The following is a 19,540-nucleotide window of genomic DNA, read 5'->3' on the forward strand; positions in this document are numbered from 1 at the left end:
AAGTAAATAAAAAATAGTATCTATATATTAACTTAACACCGAAATGTGCAAATCCTCTCTTTTAAAGACTACCATACATTGCTGAAAGAAAACTCAAAATACCTAAATAGCTTGTTCTCAAGCTATTTTTGCTCATTGAACACAAAATTCAATATTATTAAGATGGCAATTCACCCAAGTTGATACACAGTCAACCCTCACTATCCATGGGGGATTGATTCCAGAACACCCTCAGATACCCAAATCTATCAATATTCAAGATCCTTACATATAATTGTGTAGTATTTGCACATAATCTACACAAATCCTCCTGTATAATTTAAATCACCTCTAAATTACTTATAATACCTAATACAATATAAATACCACAAAAATATTTGTGATACTATATTGTTTAAGGAACAATGGCAAGGGAAAAAAGTCTGTATATGTTCAGTACAGATGCAAACATTTGAGGTTTTTTTCTGAATATTTTTTATCCTTGTTGAATCCATGGATGTAAAACCCATGAGTATGGGGGGGGGGGGGGGGGGCTGACTGTATTAATTGCCTATAATCTCAATCAAAACAGAAGCAATCTTTCTCAATGAAAGAATAATCTTAAAATATATGTGGGTAGTTTGATACTTGAGAATACCAGAGGCAATTTTTAAAAAGAAGAATAAATGTTTAAAGCAGGAAAGAAGTTTTCAAAATATATCTCTACATCACTGGTTCAACAATATAGTCTACAGAAAAGTAAGGATTAGTAGTCAACCCTGTGTGGTAAAAGTAGTATACTGTAAGTTGCATTTTTAGAAAAAATGTACAGTGCACACTAACGTTGTCTATAGGAGTAAGGCAGTAAATATTATATAGGGTTTAATCCATGTTTCCCAGACTTATTTGACTACCAAAACTCTTTTCTATTCACTTACCTCCTCTTAACACTCTTGGAAAGTTAAAGTAAATTGAATATTCTTTGAGAATCAGTGCTTTATATCTCTGTAACTGAGAAAAAGACAAGATAATGGCAAAGATAATATGTATATTAAAATATTTTATAATGCTGAAATAAGCTACCAAAGTCAACAATGTGGTTTTCTTTAATGCCATAATTATAGTGTTTTGACTTTTGCGAATGGGCAATGTTTGATTAAATCTGATGAAGTGCTAAATGGCTGAAAATCTACTTTTGATCCACTGGCCACAAAGCTAGACTAAAAATACAGTTGGATCACATTGACCCTCAAGAATTACATTTATCAAAGAAATAGCAGAAATGAAATTTCTGCATTCCAGGAAAGAAATAACTTCTTAATAACTATGATCAGGGTGTTTGTGGCTATTCATTGAGTGAGCTTAGCAATAGAGCAGGAGTTTTTATGTTACATAAAATGTCACTGTGATGGTTACTTTTGTGTGTCAAGTTGACTAGGCTGTCTTAGATATTTGATCATACACATCTAGATGTTGCTGTAAAAATATTTTATAGATTGATAACATTTAAATCAATAGACTTCAAGTAATACAGCTTAACCATTCACAATGTGGACAAGTCTTGTTCAATTATTTGAAACTTTTCATAGGAAAAGAATGACTTCTCCAGAAAAAGGAGGAATTCTGCCAGCAGAGTGCCTCTGGAGTTACACTATAACCCTTCTCTGAGTCTCCAGCCTGCTGTCTTACCTTTTTGGACTTGCAAGCCTCTACAGTTATGTGAGCCAATTCCTTAAAATCAGCCTCTCTTCTCTCTTCTCTCTCTCTCTCTCTCTCTCTCTCTCTCTCTCTCTCTCTCTCTCTCTCTCTCTCTCTCTCTCTCTGCGGGTGTGTGTGTGTGTGTGTGTGTGTGTATCTCTCTTTCTCTTTATGTATGTGCTATTTCTCTTGAGATTCCTGTCTTTGGATATCCTTGTCTACTACAGCACATATTGTCATTCATTTAAAAAAACGATTCTTCCCTTTAATAAATCTATAAGATGCAAAATTCTTTTGAATGTGTTACGTAGAGAAATGCTCTTAATCACTCCATTGAAGTCACTTTGTGCATCTGCTCTGAAACCCAAGATAATATACTTCTTAGGCACTAATGAAAAAATAGAAAGCATGTATTAAATAATGTTCTAAATGTGACCATTCATAAAAGCTTGTCATTCTGATACTAGACAATGGATATTTCAGCAAGAAATTGCATTTTAAAATTCATCTGACTTAGGCAACAATTTATCTCTAACCGTGAAAGAGACAACAGCAGCATATTTTAAAGAGTTTTTCTTAGAAAACAGTGGCTTTGCAGCCTTTGAGTAAATGTCTTTGATGAATGAGCTAAAAGTATTGGACATTGTGTTCTACTCTCTAAGCATCTGGTTAATCCCACTATGATGCAGTTTGACTCATTACAGTCAGTCGGGAACACAAAACTTTGTAGCCATTCATTTGGCTAATTGTTCTGACTCACAAGGTAAGGTTTAGAGAAGAAAGAATGAACAAATTCAGTAGGTATTCTTTATGTCCTTGTATTCCAAACCCTTTTATTTTTCCGGAGGAAAGAAAGAGTTCTTAGCTAAGTTTAAAAATATGTCTGGTTACTTAATTTTATGACCAAAATGCTCTTGGTTTATATGCCCATAAGAGAAGGATCTCTCATTTTTTTAGCATCCCCAAATTTTGTCTTATTTTAATGTGTAATAATTTAGAAAGAATGCTTTGGTAGTGTTTAAGAATAAATGTAGAAAGAGAAACTGCCTGAATATGGGAGAATGCATGATTTTAAAAAGTAGTTTACATTAAATGGGGCACTCCAATCTGCAGTCTCAGTAGAGACACAGCAACAATAAGAAATAAGATTGTGTTGGTACTACACATGAAATTAGGAGAACATCGCTTCCTACGAAATCCTTCCTGGCTAATTCAGGAAGTCATGGGTGGTGCCATCTCTTTCATCGTCTCCCCTCTCTCTTCTAGTTTTGTTTACTTTAATACTCACAATTCCCTCCAAGCATGCTCTTCTGTGTTATTTTTTCTATTTCCAATAATGGATGTATCGCTCAAGTTGGTTCTCTGACATTTTGCTTAATCTTAAGTAGGTTATAATGTTGAAGGCCCAAATAGTCTTCAGTACTTTATATTGACCATATAAATATACTCTGCTACTTCTTGCATTAACAAAAAAGGCTACATATATTCTTATTTCCAAAATTTCCCAGATTCCTGCATCCTAAATTCTCAGTTTCCATCTCCTCACATGGGCATTTCATAATACAGGAAGAAAACTCTCCTTCCACTTTTGAAATTAATGTTATTAGGGCTCTACAGATTTCTAAAGGAAAGTAAGAATATTTAAAAGGCCATTTATGAAAATCTCACAGTTATCATCACAATCAATGGGAAAAAATGTGAAAGCTTTTCCTCTAATACCTGGTATGAGGCAGGGATGCCCCCTATCACCATATCCACTCATCATAGTACTGGAAGTACTAGCCAGACTAATCAAACAAGAAAAAGAAATAAAAAGCATTCAAATTGGAAACAAAGAAGTAAAATAATCCTTGTTTCCAGATGACATTATACTTTTTGAAGAAAACTCTAAAGATTTCAGAAAAAAAAACTAATAGAACAAATAAATGAATTCAGTAAACTGTCAGTATACAAAATCAACACACAAAAACAAGTTGCAATCTGTTATTCCAACAATGATCTAGCTGGAAAAAGAACAAGAAAAAAATTCAAGTTATGACAGCATCAAAAGAATAAAACACTTAGTAATAAATCTAAAAAAAGAAGAGAAAGATCTGCACATTGAAAACTATAAAGCATTGATGAAAGAATTTCAAGAAGTCACACACACAAAAAGATATTCCATGTTTGTGGACTGGAAGAAATAATATTGTTTAAAAAATCCATTCGAGCTGCCAGGCACAGTGGCTCATGCCTGTAATCCCAGCACTTTGGGAGGCTGAGGCAGGCAGATCACAAGGTCAGGAGATGGAGACCATCCTGGCTAACACAGTGAAACCCCATCTCTACTAAAAACACAAAAACAAAATTAATCGGTTGTGGTGGCAGGTGCCCATAGTCCCAGTTACTAAGGAGGCTGAGGCAGGAGAATGGCGTGAACCCAGGAGGCGGAGTTTGCAGTGAGCTGAGATAGTGCCACTGCACCCCAGCTTGGGCGACAGAGAGAGATTCTGTCTCAAAAAAAAAAAAAAAAAAAAAAAAAAAAAAAAAAAAATCCATTCTAGCCAAAGCAATATGCAGATTCAATAACAATCCCTATCAAAATTCTAATGACATTTTTCATAAAAATAGAAAAACAACTCTAAAATATGTATGAAACACAAAGGACATCAAATACCGAACAATCTTGAGAAAGAAAAACAAACATAAAGTTGGAGGTATCATTTTTTTATTTCAAATTATATTACAAAGGTACAGTAATCAAAACAATATGTTACTAGCATTAAAATAGACACATAGACCAGTATAATAGAATAGAGAATCCAGAAGTAAACTTAAGCATATACAGAGAGTCAACTAATTTTCACCAAACCCACTGATTTGTTATGGCTCTGTATCCCCACCCAAATCTCATCTTGATTTGTAATCCCCAAGTGTTGAGGGAGGGACCTATAATCCTCACGTGTCAAGAGAGGAACATGATTTGATTATGGGGGCGGTTTCCCCCATGCATTTCCCACAATAGTGAGTGAGTTCTCAGGAGACCTGATGGTTTTATTAAGAGGTTCCTCCCCCTTTGTTTTCTCCTCTCTCCTGCCACCTTGTGAAGATGGTGGCTGCTTCCACTTCTGCCATGATTGTAAGTTGGCTGAGGCCTTGCCAGCCATGCAGAACTGTGAGTCAATTAAATTCTTCTCTTTATAAATTACCCAGTCTCAGTAAAGTGTTTCATAGCAGTGTGAAAATTGACTAATACAGTAAATGAATACCACACAGAGTGGGGTACTACTATAAAGATAACCTGAAAATGTGGAAGTGACTTTGGAACTGGCAGAAGTTGGAATAGTTTGGAGGGCTCAGAAGAAGACAGGAAGGTGTGAGAAAGTTTGGAACTTATAGAGACTTGTGGAATGGTTTTGAAAAACATGCTGATAGTAATGTGGACAATAAAGGGCAGACTGAGGTGGTCTCAAATAGAGATGAAAAACTTCTTGGGAACTGGAACAAAGATCACTCTTGCTATGCTTAGCAAAGACACTGGTGGTATTTTGTCCCTTCCCTTAGAGATTGGTGAAACTTTTAACTTGAGAGAGATGATCTGAAATTGGAAGTTATATTTAAAAGGGAAGCAGAGCATACAAATTTGGAAAATTTGCAACCTGACAATGTGATAGTAAAGAAAACCCCATTTTCTAGAGAGAAATTCAAGACAGGTGCATAAATTTGCATAAGTAACGAAGAGTAGAATGATAATCACCAAGACAATGGTGAAAATGTCTTCAGAACATGTCAGAGATGTTGGCGGCAGCTCCTCCCATCACAGGCCAGGAGGCCTAGAAGGAAAAAATGGTTTCCACAGCCTGTTCCAGGGCCCTCCCTGCTGTTGTGTGCCGTGCATCCCAGATGTTCCAGCTCTGGCCATGGCTAAAAGGAGCCAAGGTACAGCTCAGACCATTGTTTCAGAGGGTGCAAGCCCTAAGACTCTGTGGCTTCAATGTGGTGTAGAGGTGTGGGTGCACAGAAGTCAATAATTGAAGTTTAGGAACTTCAACCTAGATTTCATAACAAGTATGAAAAAACTTGGCCATCCATGCAGAAGTATGCTGCATGGGTGGAGCCCTCATGAAGAGCCTCTGCTAGGGCTGTGCAAAGGGAAAATGAGGTTGAAACCCCCACACAGGGTCCTCACTGGGGCACTGCCTAGTGGAGCTGTGAGAAGAGGGTCACTGTCCTCCAGATCCCAGAATGGAGGGATAGAAAAGAAAACCCCATTTTCTAGAGAGAAATTCAAAACTACATGACATACCGAAAATCATCTATCCAAAAGAAATTATAAACCCTCAGTAAGATAGTGGAGTCTGAAATGCTTTGACTTGGGGGTATTCTTATATCTTCTCTTTCTCTCCTGCTCAGTGGTATGGTAGCCAAAAGCCAACAGCCTTGAAGTAAACAGCAGAAAGAATAAGTTTGGAGCTGTGTTGAAAGCACACTTCTCAGAACGTCATTACTATTTTGTCCAAAGCTGCAGGTCCATGAAAATGTATGGGTATTTGCTTTGACTCTGGGTCAGATCAAAAGAAAGGGCCCTTCCCCAGAGCATTAATAAAACATTAACAATATGCTGGCTATATCGAAGCCACCTAAGATTATGATTTCAATTGAGGTAGACAAGAGTCTGGAGAATTAGACAACCATAAGGGACTGTGAAAACCTCTGACCTTATTAGAACCCTGGGGATCTAATAAGAAGTTCACATTTCCAGAAAAAAACTTGAAAAAGAAGGCCTCATTTAGTCACCACTTGTTGACTTTAACGCCCTGTGCAAAGTTAAAGCTAAGGCTGTCTTGTGACCTTCCTGAAGTTTGAGCACCTGGCTTCTCACACTGATTCCTTGGATAAAAAGTGAGGAACAAATAGGCATAATTTTAAGAAAATATTCTGACCAATCACTGGCTGGCCAGCAATTCATACTGAGGTGTGATACCCTACAGAGCTGGGGCTTAAAAATAATCCCCAAAAAATTAAAAAATGAAAAGCTAGCATGTAACTCAATGGACACAAGGGATGAGAATGAATGATCTAGATAATTAGCCCAGGAAAGTTTACAAACAAATCACCAAGAATAAGAAAAATAAGAGCAACAAAAAGTGGTATCAGCAAAATGGCTGTCTAAGTACTTCTGGCATGTTCCCCACTCCCACAGGAAAGGAAGAAGGCAACAAATAAACAGATTTCTCTGGCATGTCAAATGGAGAGCCCTGGAGTGCAGCATAGGAGTGGAGATTCATCCTTGGTGACTGGAATTTCAGAAGGGAATCATGGAGGCACCTGGCCTCTGCATCCTCATCTACCTCACTTAAATTGTGTTTGCCTGTAGTCAGGAGGAACTTCTTCTTGTGGGGAAAAGATAAGCAGAAGATCCCCACCAGTGCCTATTGCCAAGGAAAACACTTGAGCTCTTACAACAGGACAGTTCTACATTCTGCAAAAACCCTGAACCAAATATGAAGAGCTGGGGGAATTCACACAACTAGATTGCCCCAGAATAGGAGCATAAAGTGTATACTCCTGACCCCAACCTTCCCACTATGAGCCAAGCTGAAGTAGCACAGCACTATCTTTATATCAAAGCCACCTCTGGAGTGTGCCCTGCCCTAAGGGCCAGTAGCTACTGCACTTCTACAGCACAGGGGATCCATCTGCATTACCCCAAGCCCATATAGGTGGCTGAACTCTATAACCCCAGTTATGTGGAGCTTGAGCCCAAGATTAGTTGTGACTCTGGTCCTGTACAGCCGGGATAACAATCATAATTGACTACACTTCCCAGCCACAGAAGCAGTCTCCCTTTCTTGCCCAGGGTGAACCTGCCCTTGAGCCAAATAAATTGCTTCACACTCTATCCCAAGAGGCCCCGGAGCTTCTGAGTAGCAAATATGCCCCTCCACCAGCAGAGTGGCTATGCACCCATCCTTAGGATGTTAAAAACAGCCTCAAGCACCACTGTGCCCCGCAGACATGCCCTTGGCCTGTCTAATATCCCTATACCCCTAATAAGGGTCTGAGAAACAATCTCATAGGACACTCCTGGAAGGCATGTTCCAGGCCAGCCAAGAAGCTATGAATCTGCATACTGGGCCTTTAAAACAGCCCTACAGGCTGCCCCCAGCAGGTACACCCTTGAATCAGCCAAGCAACCTTGCACTTACCTCAAAGATCTGAGAAACAGCACTGTGGACCACATCTAGCAGGCATGACCCCAGGCCAACCAAGCAGCCCTGTGCCCATGTCCTGGGCCAACAAAACAGTCCTGTGGGCCAGACCCATAGAATGCTTCCAGATCAGCCAAGCAGCCATGAAGCTGTATTGGGAGCATAAAAAACAGCCCTGTGCCTGCCCCAAGTGTATGTGTCACCAGGCCAGTCAAGCAGCCATGCTCCAAAGTCAAAGAACTAAGAAATGGCCTAATGGGTCATCACACTACCCTATGCCTGCCCCCAAGTACACACAGCCTCAGGGCCAGCTGAGCAACCTTGCACCAATATCTCAAACCTGAAAAACAGCCCCATGGGCTACTCCTTACAGAAATGCCCTGGGACCAGCTGAGTAAATATGCAGCTACATCTTAAGCCTGAGAAACAGCCTTATGAGTTATTACTAGCTGACACACACTTAGGCAAGCCAAGAAATCCTGGCAGGTACATCCCTAGGTCATTCAAGCAACTGTGTGCCTGTGCTTCCAGTCAGAATAGCAGCTCCATTGCCCCAACCCCATTGAGTCAGATCCTAAGTCAGATGATCCTCCTACACCCCTGACCTGAGAAACAGCCCAGTAAGCCAACTCCTGGAAAAGCCACACCACCATTGCCACAGGTTCTCTTAGCCTAGGTCACTGAGAAACTTGCCTATGCCACTAATGTAGACTATAGCTGAAGAAACTACTTGGAGACTACACTACTGCCTCTACCCAGAACCAAGACCAACAAACCCCACAAAAGCAACACCCCAAGACCCATTCATACAAATACATCTTTTTATATGATACCTACTCCATAAAATTGGAAGCATTGAGCAACTTTCCACCTGATGCATAGAAGTCAGTGCAGGAACACATCAATCATGAAAAAGCAAGGAAATGTGTCACCTCTAAGGTAAACAATAATTCTCCAGTAACCAAACCCAGTCATAAGAAAACATATGAAATATCAGAAAATAATTCAAAATTATAATCTTAAGGACATGTAAGCAAAGGCAGGTAGACAACTCAATGAAATTAAAAATGCAGTTCATAATTTGAGTGAGACATTTGACAGAGGTGGATATAAAAAAGAACCAAACAGAAATCCTAAAGTTAAAGAATTCAATGAATGAAATAAAAAATACAATTGAGAACTCCAACTACAGACTAGAGCAAGCAGAAGAAAGAATTTCTGAACATGAAAATAGTCTTTTCCAATAACACAGGCAGACAAAATAGAAAAAATAATGAAAAAAATAAAGGCTACAGGATTGTATTAGTCAGTTTTCATACTTTCGTAAAGAATCCTCGAGTCTGGGTAATTTACAAAAGTAGTTTAATTGCCTCACAGTAACACATGGCTGTGGTAGCCTCAGGAAACTTACAATCATGGTGGAAGGTAAAGGGGAAGCAACGCATATCTTACATGGTGACAGGAGAGACAGAGAGAGAAGGAGGAAGCACCAGGCATTTATCAAACAACTAGATCTTGTGAGAACTCCCTCACTATCATGAGAACAGAATGGAGAAACTGCCCCATGATCCAATCACCTCCCATCAGGTTCCTCCCTTGACATGTGGAGATTACAATTCAAGATGAGATTTGGGTGGAGATACAGAACCAAATCATATCAAGGATTTATGTGATACCATTAATCAAATAAATATGCATATTATGGGAATTTCAGAAGAGAGGTGAAAAGGTGAGGAAAACATATTTAATGAAATAAAAGCAAAAAACTTCCCAAGTCCTGAGAGAAAAATGAACATTAAGGAAGATAGACATCCAGGAAACTCAAAAAAAATCTCAAATAGATGCAAGCCAAGCAGGTCATTTCTGAGACATCAATACTCAAATTGTCAAAAGTGAAAGGCAAACAAAACATTTAGAAGCAACATGAAAAAAACATCAAGTCAGACATATAGGAATCTCTTTTAGGATAACAGTGGATTTCTCAGCAGAGATCTTACAGGCCAGGAAACAATGGGATGATAAATTCAAAGTACGGAAAGAAAAAAATGACAACCTGTCAGTCAAGAATGTTATACCCAGCAAAACCATCTTTCTGAAATGAAATAGAAACAACATATTTCATACACAAGTAAAAATGAAAGAAATTCATCACTATTACACCAGCCTTACAAGAAATGCTAAAGGAAGTCATGTTTGGAAGTATAAAGATAACAACTATCATTATTAAAGTATGTGAAACTATAAAAACAAGTTGGTGGAGCTGATACACAAAGAAGAAAGAAAAATGAATAAAACATATGATTACAGAAAATCACCCAACTGCAAAAATAAACAGTACAAGATATAGAATCAAGGTATATAAAAAACAACCAGAAAACAATAAATTGACAAAAGTAAGTCTTCACCTATCCATAATAACCTGGAATATAAATGCAAATGTATTAAATTCCCCAGTTAAAATATATAGACTAGCTGAACAGATTAAAACAAAACAAAACAGGACCCAACCTATGCTGCCTATAACAAATTATCTCACCTCAGAAGACTCATATATACTGAACAAGAAGTGATGGAAAAACATGCTCCATGAAAATGGAAAGTGAGCAGGAGCAGCCATAGCTATATCAAGGTAGATTTGAAGTTAAAAGCTGTAAAAAGAGACACAAAAGAAAATTATATAATAATAAAAGAATAAATTTAGCAGTTATTATATTTGGCAAGTATATATGCACCCAACATTGGACCACCCAGACATGTAATGCAAATATTATTAAAACTGAAGGGAGAAGTAGTCCTCAATATAATAATAGCTGGGGCCCTTAACACCCTACTCTCAGCATTGAACACATTATCTAGGCAGGAAATCAACAAAGAAACATTGATTTTAAATGTACCATTGGGAAAATAGGCTTAAGATATTTACAGAACTTTTCACTCAGCTTCAAAATGACACATATATTTATCAGTGCATGGAGCATTCTTAAGGTTAAGACATATGTTAGGACATAAAACAAGTCTCCATAACATTTTAAAAAATCACATCTAGTGTCTTCTCAGACGACAATGGAATAAAACCATATATCAAAAAAATGAGAAATAAGAAATATTTGAAACTATACAAATACATAGAAATTAAACAACATGCTACTGAATGATAAATAGGCGAGGGGAATAATTAAAAATAAAATTTATTTAAATTTTATTGAGACAAATGAAACTAGAAATGCAATGCATCAAAACCTTTGGGACTCAGAAAAAAAACAATACTAAGAGGAAAGTTTAGAGTGATAAATGACTACATTAAAAAACGAGTAAGATTTCAAATAAATTACCTGGTAATATCTCTTTAAAAAAGTGAGAAAAAAATCAAAATTAGTAAAAGAAACAATAAAGATTAGAGCAGAAATCAAAACAAAAAGTTAAGTAAAAAATGCAAAAGATGAACACAAAAATTAGTTATTTGGAATGATAAACAAGATCAATAAACTATTAGATAGACACAAAAAGACACAAATAAATAAAATTAGAAACAAAAAGGAGACATCACAATAATTAGCACCAAAATACAAGGTATTAATAGAGACTGCTATGAACAACCATACACTAACAAACAAGAAAATCTACAGGAAATGGATAAATTCCTGTACAAATACAATCTACCAATGTTGAACTAAGAAGAAATAGAAATCCTAAACAAGTCAATAACAATTAACAAGATGGAATCAGTAATAAGCCTCCCAACAAAGAAAAGTCCCAGATTATATGGGTTTACTGCTGAATTTTACTGTATCTTAAAATAATTATGCCAACTCTTCTCAAACTATTATGAAAAAGTAAAGCAGAGTAAATTTTTCCTAACTCTTTTTATAAGACTAGCATAATTCTGATACCAAAACCAGACACACTCACACACACACACATGCACACACACACCCCAGACCAATATCTTCAAAGACCATAGATGAGATGCAAAAATTCTCAACAAAATATTATCAAACCAAATTCAACAACACATCAAAAATATAATACACCATGATCAAGTGAGTTTTATCCCAGGAATGCAAGGATGGTTCAACATATGCAAATCAATAAATGTCATGTCATCCATCACATCAATAGAATGAAAGAGAAAAACTATATCTTTTCTCAATAGAGATTCAGGGAGAGCATTTGATAAAATTCAACTTCACTTAAAAATTTTAAATAATATTAAACACAAAAGAATAACAAATTTTAAAAGAACAAGAATATACTGACCGGGCGCGGTGGCTCAAGCCTGTAATCCCAGCACTTTGGGAGGCCGAGACGGGCGGATCACGAGGTCAGGAGATCGAGACCATCCTGGCTAACACGGTGAAACCCCGTCTCTACTAAAAACTACAAAAAACTAGCCGGGCGACGTGGCGGCGCCTGTAGTCCCAGCTACCCGGGAGGCTGAGACGGGAGAATGGCGTGAACCCGGGAGGCGGAGCTTGCAGTAAGCTGAGATCCGGCCACAGCACTCCAGCCTGGGTGACAGAGCGAGACTCCATCTCAAAAAAAAAAAAAAAAAAAAAAAAAAAAAGAATATACTTTGATTAGGTAGATGTGAGTATCAGATTAACTATAATATGTTATCAAAACTGTTCAGCTTTTAGAAATAAATAAGAGATGTGCAAAGACATAGGAAAATATGCCTGAAACACAGGGTAGCGGAAAGTAGCTGTTAAATGACCCTGAGAAGGCTTAGATTTTAGGCTTCATAGAGATTTTAAATGAACTATCAAAATATATTAATAGAACTAAATAAATTATGTCTAATAATAAAACCATCAGAATGCTGCCTCATGAAATAGAGAATATTAGTAATGAGATAAATGCCAAGACTAGCTTGGCTGGGGAGACCCTAACCCAGCAGTGCTAGAGGAATTAAAGACACACACACAGAAATACAGAGGTGTGAAGTGGAAAATCAGGGTTCTCACAGCCTTCAGAACTGAGAGCCCTGAACAGAGATTTACCCACATATTTATTAACAGCAAGCCAGTCATTAGCATTGTTTCTACAGATATTAGATTAACTAAAAGTATCCCTTATGGGAAACGAAGGGATGGGCCAAAATACAGGGATGGGTCTGGCTAGTTATCTGCAGCAGGAGTATGTCCTTAAGGCACAGATCGCTCATGCTATTGTTTGTGGTTTAAGAACACCTTTAAGCGGTTTTCTGCCCTGGGTGGGCCAGGTGTTCCCTGCCCTCATTCCGGTAAACCTACAACCTTCCAGCATGGGCGTTATGTTCATTGTGAACATGTCACAGTGCTGCAGATATTTTGTTTATGGCCAGTTTTGGGGCCAGTTTATGGCCAGATTTGGGGGGACCTGTTCCCAAAAGATAAAATTATAAGAAAGTATCAAATAGAAATTCTAGTAATTAAAAGTATAACTGAAATGGATATTTATCAAAATTTCAACAACAGATTTGAGCTGGCAGATGAATCAATGAACAAAACTGAAGATAGGTCAATAGAGACTATTCAGTCTGAGAAGCAGAAAAAAATATGAACAGATCCTCAGAGACATATGAGCCCATACAAATTGTATCAACATCCACATAATGCAATACCAGAGAAAAGACTAGAAAATTTTTTAAAGAAGTACTTTCCAAAAACACTCCGAAGTTGTATAAAAGATACGAATCTTCAAATTCAAGAAGCTCAGATAGAATAAATTTACCTGAAATTCCAGGTAGAATAAGTCTAACAAGTTAATCGATGACAATAAATGAAAAATACAAATCCTTGAAAGCAGTAAGAAGGATTAACTTAACATATTGCAGAGATCCTTGGTAAAAGTAATAACTGACTTCTCATCAGAAACCCTGGATATCAGAAGGCAGTGGAATGACATGTTCAAAATGTCTCAGACTGTAAGCTGAGAATTCTATATCCAGCTAAAATCTCATGTAAAAATAAAAAAGAAGTTAAGACATGCCCAATTAAACAAAGAGAGAGAGAAAGAGAATTTCTTACTTGTAGACTTGCCCTACATGATATATTAAAGTAAGTTCTTTAGGCTGAAATGAATAAAACACTTTATGAAACTCAAATTCACATCAAGAAGTAAAGTGCAACAAAAAATAACTACAAAGAGGGCTGGATGCAGTGTCTCATACCTGTAGTCACAGCACTTTGGAGGCTTAGGAAGGAGGTTTGCTTGAGCCCAGGTGTTTGAGGAGACCAGCCTGGGCATCATAGAAAAGCCTCATTTATACAAAAAATACAAAAAAAAAAAAAAAAATTAGCCAGGCATGGTGGCACATGCCTGTAGTCCCAGCTACCTGGGGGAGCTGAGACCAGAAGATTGTTTGAGCCCAGGATGTGGAGGTTGCAGTGAGCCAAGATTATACCATTGCACTCCAGCCTGGGCAACAGAGCAAGACCCTGTCTCAAAAAAGAAAAAAAAAGAAAAAAGGAAAAGAAAACTACGAAGATAAATATAAAAGCCAGTGTAAATGTGGTTTGTTTGTATTCCTTGCCTTACTCTGTTTTATATGACAGCTGCACAAAACAATCATTATAAAACAGAGTTAAAAGATTATAATGTATAAACATGCAATTTGTACAGTGTTAATAGTAAAAAAAGGAGAAAATAGAAACATTGGAGCATGTTTTCGCATACCATAAAAATTTACTGATATTCTGAACTAGCTCTTTTAAAATTAAGATACTAATTCTCATCCCCATAGCAACCACAAAAAGAAAATCCTCAAACTTTTAGCAAACAAACAAAGCAATTAAAATGGTATGCTAGAACGTAACTATTTAACATAAAAGAAGATAGTAATAGAGGAAAAGAGGTAAAAACACGTGATACATGTAATAACATATAACAAAGTAGATGTAAACCCCACCATATCCAATCAAAAGGCAGATATCCACGGAATAAATAAGTTATGATTCAACTCTATGATCCCTATGAGAGACATGTTTTAGATTAAAAAAACAAAGAGGTTGAAAGTAAAAGGAAGTTAGAATATGCAATCAGTAAACAAAAATGAGCTGCAATGCTGCACTAAAACAAAGTAGAGTTAAAAGTGTTTGTAAACAATGAGAAAATTTTGTAATGATAAAGAGGTAAATCTACCTTTAAGATCTAATAACTACAAATGCATTTAATAAAGCCCTCAAATTCTGTCAGCAAAACCTGACAGAATTGAAGGAGGAAGAAACAATTGAAAAAAAATTGTTAGAGACTTCAATACTCATTTTCAATACTAGATGGAACAAGTAGGAAGATCACCACAAAATAGAAGGCTTAAACAACTATTGTGATTGCTCCCCAGAGACAGAATAGATGCCTACACACTCAAATTGGACTCAGATATCAAGATTGATAACACCACCTGTGTACCAGGAGGGCATAAAAAGGATCTTTTTTTTTTAATTTAAGATATTTATTTTAAAAAGGTTACACAATGTTTTTTGTTTTGTTTTGTTTTTAAATGGACTCTCTGTTGCCCAGGCTAGAGTCAGTGGTGCAATCTCGGTTCACTGCAACCTCTGCCTCGTGGGTTTGAACCCCGCCTCAGTGATTCTCCTGCCTCAGCTTCCTGAGTAGCTGGTACTACAGGCACACGCCACCATGCCCACTTAATTTTTGTATTTTTAGTAGAGACGGGGTTTCACCAAATTGGCCAGGCTGGTCTCGAACTCCTGACCTCGTGATCCACCCGCCTCAGCCTCCCAAAGTGCTGGGATTACAGGCGTGAGCCACCGCTCCCAGTCTTCACTAGGATTTTTATACGCTGTTGAAAACAATGACTTTTATTTATTTAAAAGCAGCAACAGTTCCCATTACTCTCATAATGTTATATTTAAGCCTTGATATAGTTCCAGAAAATAAATAGGGTAAATTTTTAATATTTCCCTAACTCTGTCTGCTATAAGAGAATTTCAGAGTATGAAGGTAAGATGAAGCAGACATAGAAGAACATTTTTAGATACTGACCATTTTTCCTTGTAATTTGGTGAAAATTTAGTTTCTTTCCCAAATTCTGTGCTTCTATACATAAAAGTAAATTTCTCTTTTAGTAGCTCTAAAAGAACTAGGTGAGAGAAGATTAGTATCCATAATAGTAAACAGCAAGTACTTCGGCAAGTCTGAATTAGATTACAAGTGAAGACATTGACAAACTTTTTCTGTCTCCTGGATGTGGTATGGTATTTATGTTAGAATTAAAGCATCACAATTAACTGATTGTAGGGTACTGGTCCGCAATGCAATCCATCAACAGGTCTACCCCAACAGATGTGGAGACATGTGGAAAAAATATGTTAACCAAAGTGGTCAGGAGAGCAAAATACAGAAAACACCATAAAACTGAGGACATTATCTCTTCTTGTCTGAAAAACAGGGGTTCCCCGGAGTACAGGAAGTATTTATCAGGGGAGTGTTTCTATTCTGTTATCACAGGAGGGCTTGATGCAGATTCCGGCCATTTATACACATCTGGCAGCAGGGAATCATATTCACTCCGTCATACTTTTTCTTTAACATACTTGGCCTTGTCTTCAGGTTCTGCGTATTGGAAAGCCATTTTGTTAGCATATAGGTATTCTGTAACTTTAATAGCAATGTTAATAGAAACTTTCTGAATATTAGCAAGTGCTGGGTAAAGTCTCCCTGGGGCTAACTTTTCATCCGTCATTTGGCTTGTCAATGCCTTTGCAGCTTCTAGGAAAACATTGTCACTAATATGCTGGGTGTTACAGAGAATAACAGCTAAAGACACACCTGGAAAAATATATACATTATTTCCTTGATCTGGTGTAAAGATTCTCCCATCTGTGAGTTTCACTGGCCCAAATGGACTGCCACTGGCAAACAAACACTTGCCCTCTGTAAGTGTATATACTTCTTCGGCCGTGCACTCTGCCTGTGCTGTAGGATTACTTAATGCAAATATTACAGGCCTTTCACTGATAGAGGCCATGGCTCTGATTACATCAGGAGTGAAAAGATGGCCAGCACCTGCAACTCCAATTGTAGTTGAAGTCCTCATTGTATTCACCACATCTTCCAAAGAATCAGGTATGCTCTCTGGGACTGGGTAAGTAAATGGTTCCTGATAACTATCTATTTTTGCTTTCCGCCCCTTAACTAATAAACCATACTTGTCAAACATCCAGATTTTCTTTTGTGCCTCTTCTTCTGACAGGCCATTTTCTACCATAGACATACTATAAGATTTGCAATTCCAGGAGTGGTCTCTCCTGTTCCAATGAATAAGATTTTGTGTTCAGAGACTGGTTTATTAATAACTTTTTGTGTTGCAAGAAGATCTGCTAGAGCTACTGCAGCTGTCCCTTGAATATCATCATTGAAAGTGCAGTATTTTTATTGATATTTTTTCAAGAACCTGAATGCATTATGATTTCCAAAATCTTCAAATTGAATGAGTGTGTTCTGGCCATATTTGTCAGTAATAGCTTTCATAAACTCATCAATCAGGTCATCATACTGTTGTGTGCGATCTTGTTTCTGGTATAAGCCCATGTAAAATGTGTCTTTTAAGAATGTGATATTATCAGTTCCCATATCAATACACACCGGCAGGCATCTATCAGGCCATATTCAGGCACAAACTGTATACAAATACATTTTTCCTACTGGAATTCCCATTTCATAGACACCCAGATCTCCAAGACCCAGAATTCTCTCTCCATCAGTCACTAAAACAACCTTAACATGATTTTTTGGCCACTTATCCACAATTGATCTAATATGACCTCTGTCTGAGATCGACATAAATAATCCCTTAGGTCTTCTAAAGAAGTGTCCGTACTGGGAGCAGACAAGACCAACTGTCGGTGTATATACAATTGGCATTAAACTCTCAGTGTCATCTTGAAGTATTCTATAAAACAATTTCTCATTTCTTTCTTGTATTTCCATTATGTAGTTACATTTTTCCAAAGGGCTAGTAATTTTTTTCAAGTTTCTGTGGAATCCTAAGGCTTGAATATCTTGTGTCTGTATTTTGGGAGGTAGAAGCCCTTGAAGACCAAGCATTTGTCGTTCTTGTAAAGTAAATGCCATTCCCTTGTTTGTTCTTGGATTCTGTATAAGTGGCTTGCCTTTTTCTTTTATGTGCAAATGTCCATATGCCAAAGTACAAGTGGTGGAAACTACTCTTAACCTGGACAACATCTTTTCTTTCATCAGAGGTCTCACCACACGACAGTTGGTGCTGCGGACGAAGAGGCTGCACCCTGCCTCCAGCCCTGGCGATGCTCAGCCCTGGCACCACTGGGCCCTCCCCTTCTGCAAGCCTCCTGGAGTCCGTGCCAGCTCAGGCTCGCACTGGCGCGAGAGGCCCCACGCACTGAGGTAGACTGGTCAGAGTGGGGGGGGGGGGGGTGGGGCCGAGTGGGCATGGCCCACTGGATTTTTTTAAATGTAAATTGTCCTTTTCTATTTTTAATTTTTTTCTTCTATTGAAGGTATTTGCCATTTTCAATGAACTCATATGACTTCTTTATAAATTAAGGAAATTAAAACTTTACATTATCTGTTACAAATATTTTTCTCTCTTTTTCTTTTTCTTACTCTATTAGCCATAAATGACTGATATGGTGTAGTGAAATACATCAAAATTTTCATTCGTGGAATCTTTTTTGAATATATCCATGGTGTCCTATTTTCCCAGGTTCATACTTTTAATTGCATGTTTGTTATCTACATTTGAATATTGCACTGATACCTCTAATGTCTCACATGGAGACATCTCACGTGATGCCAGCCTTAACTTTATCCAGAGCCCTTGGTCAATTGTCTCTACACTTTCACATTAGTTATCAGATAATGTGGTTTGGAACTCTGTCACCACCCAAATCTCATGTTGAAATGTAATTTCCAATGCTGTATGTGGGGCCTGGTGGGAGATCATTGGATCAGAAGAACAGTTTCTTATGGTTTAACACCATTCTCCCTTGGTGCTATCATCACAATACTGAGTTCTTATGAGACCCAATTGGAGGTCTCAGAAGAAGATATGAGGGAAAGATTGGAACTTCCTAGAGACTTGTTGAATGGTTGTGACCAACATGCTGATAGTGTTACGGACAGTGAAGTCCAGACTGAGGAGGTCTCAAATGGAAATAAGGAATTTATTGGGAACTGGAGTAAAGGTCACTTCTGCTATGCTTTAGCAAGGAGCCTGACTGCGTTTTGCCCCTACTCTAGGGATAAGAGAATTCGAACTTGAGAGTGATGATTTAGAGTATCTGGGGAGAGAAATTTCTGAGTAGCCAAGCACTCAAGATGTGAACTGGCTGCTTCTAACAATCTATGCTCACATGCATGAGTAAAGAAATGATCTGAAACTAGAACTTATATTTAAAAGAGAAGCAGAGGGTAAAGGTTTGCAGCCTGTCCATTTCATAGAAAAGAAAAGCCCATTTTCAGTGGTGGAATTCAAACAGGTTGCAGAAATTTGCATAATTAAAGAAGAGTCAAGTCCTAATAGCAAAGACAATAGGGAAAGACCTCAAAGGCATTTCAGAGAACTTTGTGGCAGCCCCTCCAATTACAGGCCATGAAGCCTAGAAAGACAGAATGATTTTGTGGGCCAGACTCATGACCCCACTGCCCTGTGCAGCCTTGGGATGCTCTCTGCTTCCCAACCACTCAAC

At 37.8% G+C, this 19,540-nt stretch overlaps 1 pseudogene; it reads right to left on the minus strand.

Moving 5' to 3' along the window:
• Positions 1-16,383: 16,383 nt before the first annotated feature.
• Positions 16,384-18,056, minus strand: LOC104658281 (annotated as a pseudogene).
• Between the last annotated feature and the right edge of the window lie 1,484 nt (positions 18,057-19,540).

The sequence above is a fragment of the Rhinopithecus roxellana genome, chromosome 16 (assembly GCF_007565055.1).
Source record: "Rhinopithecus roxellana isolate Shanxi Qingling chromosome 16, ASM756505v1, whole genome shotgun sequence".
Lineage (NCBI taxonomy): Eukaryota > Metazoa > Chordata > Mammalia > Primates > Cercopithecidae > Rhinopithecus > Rhinopithecus roxellana.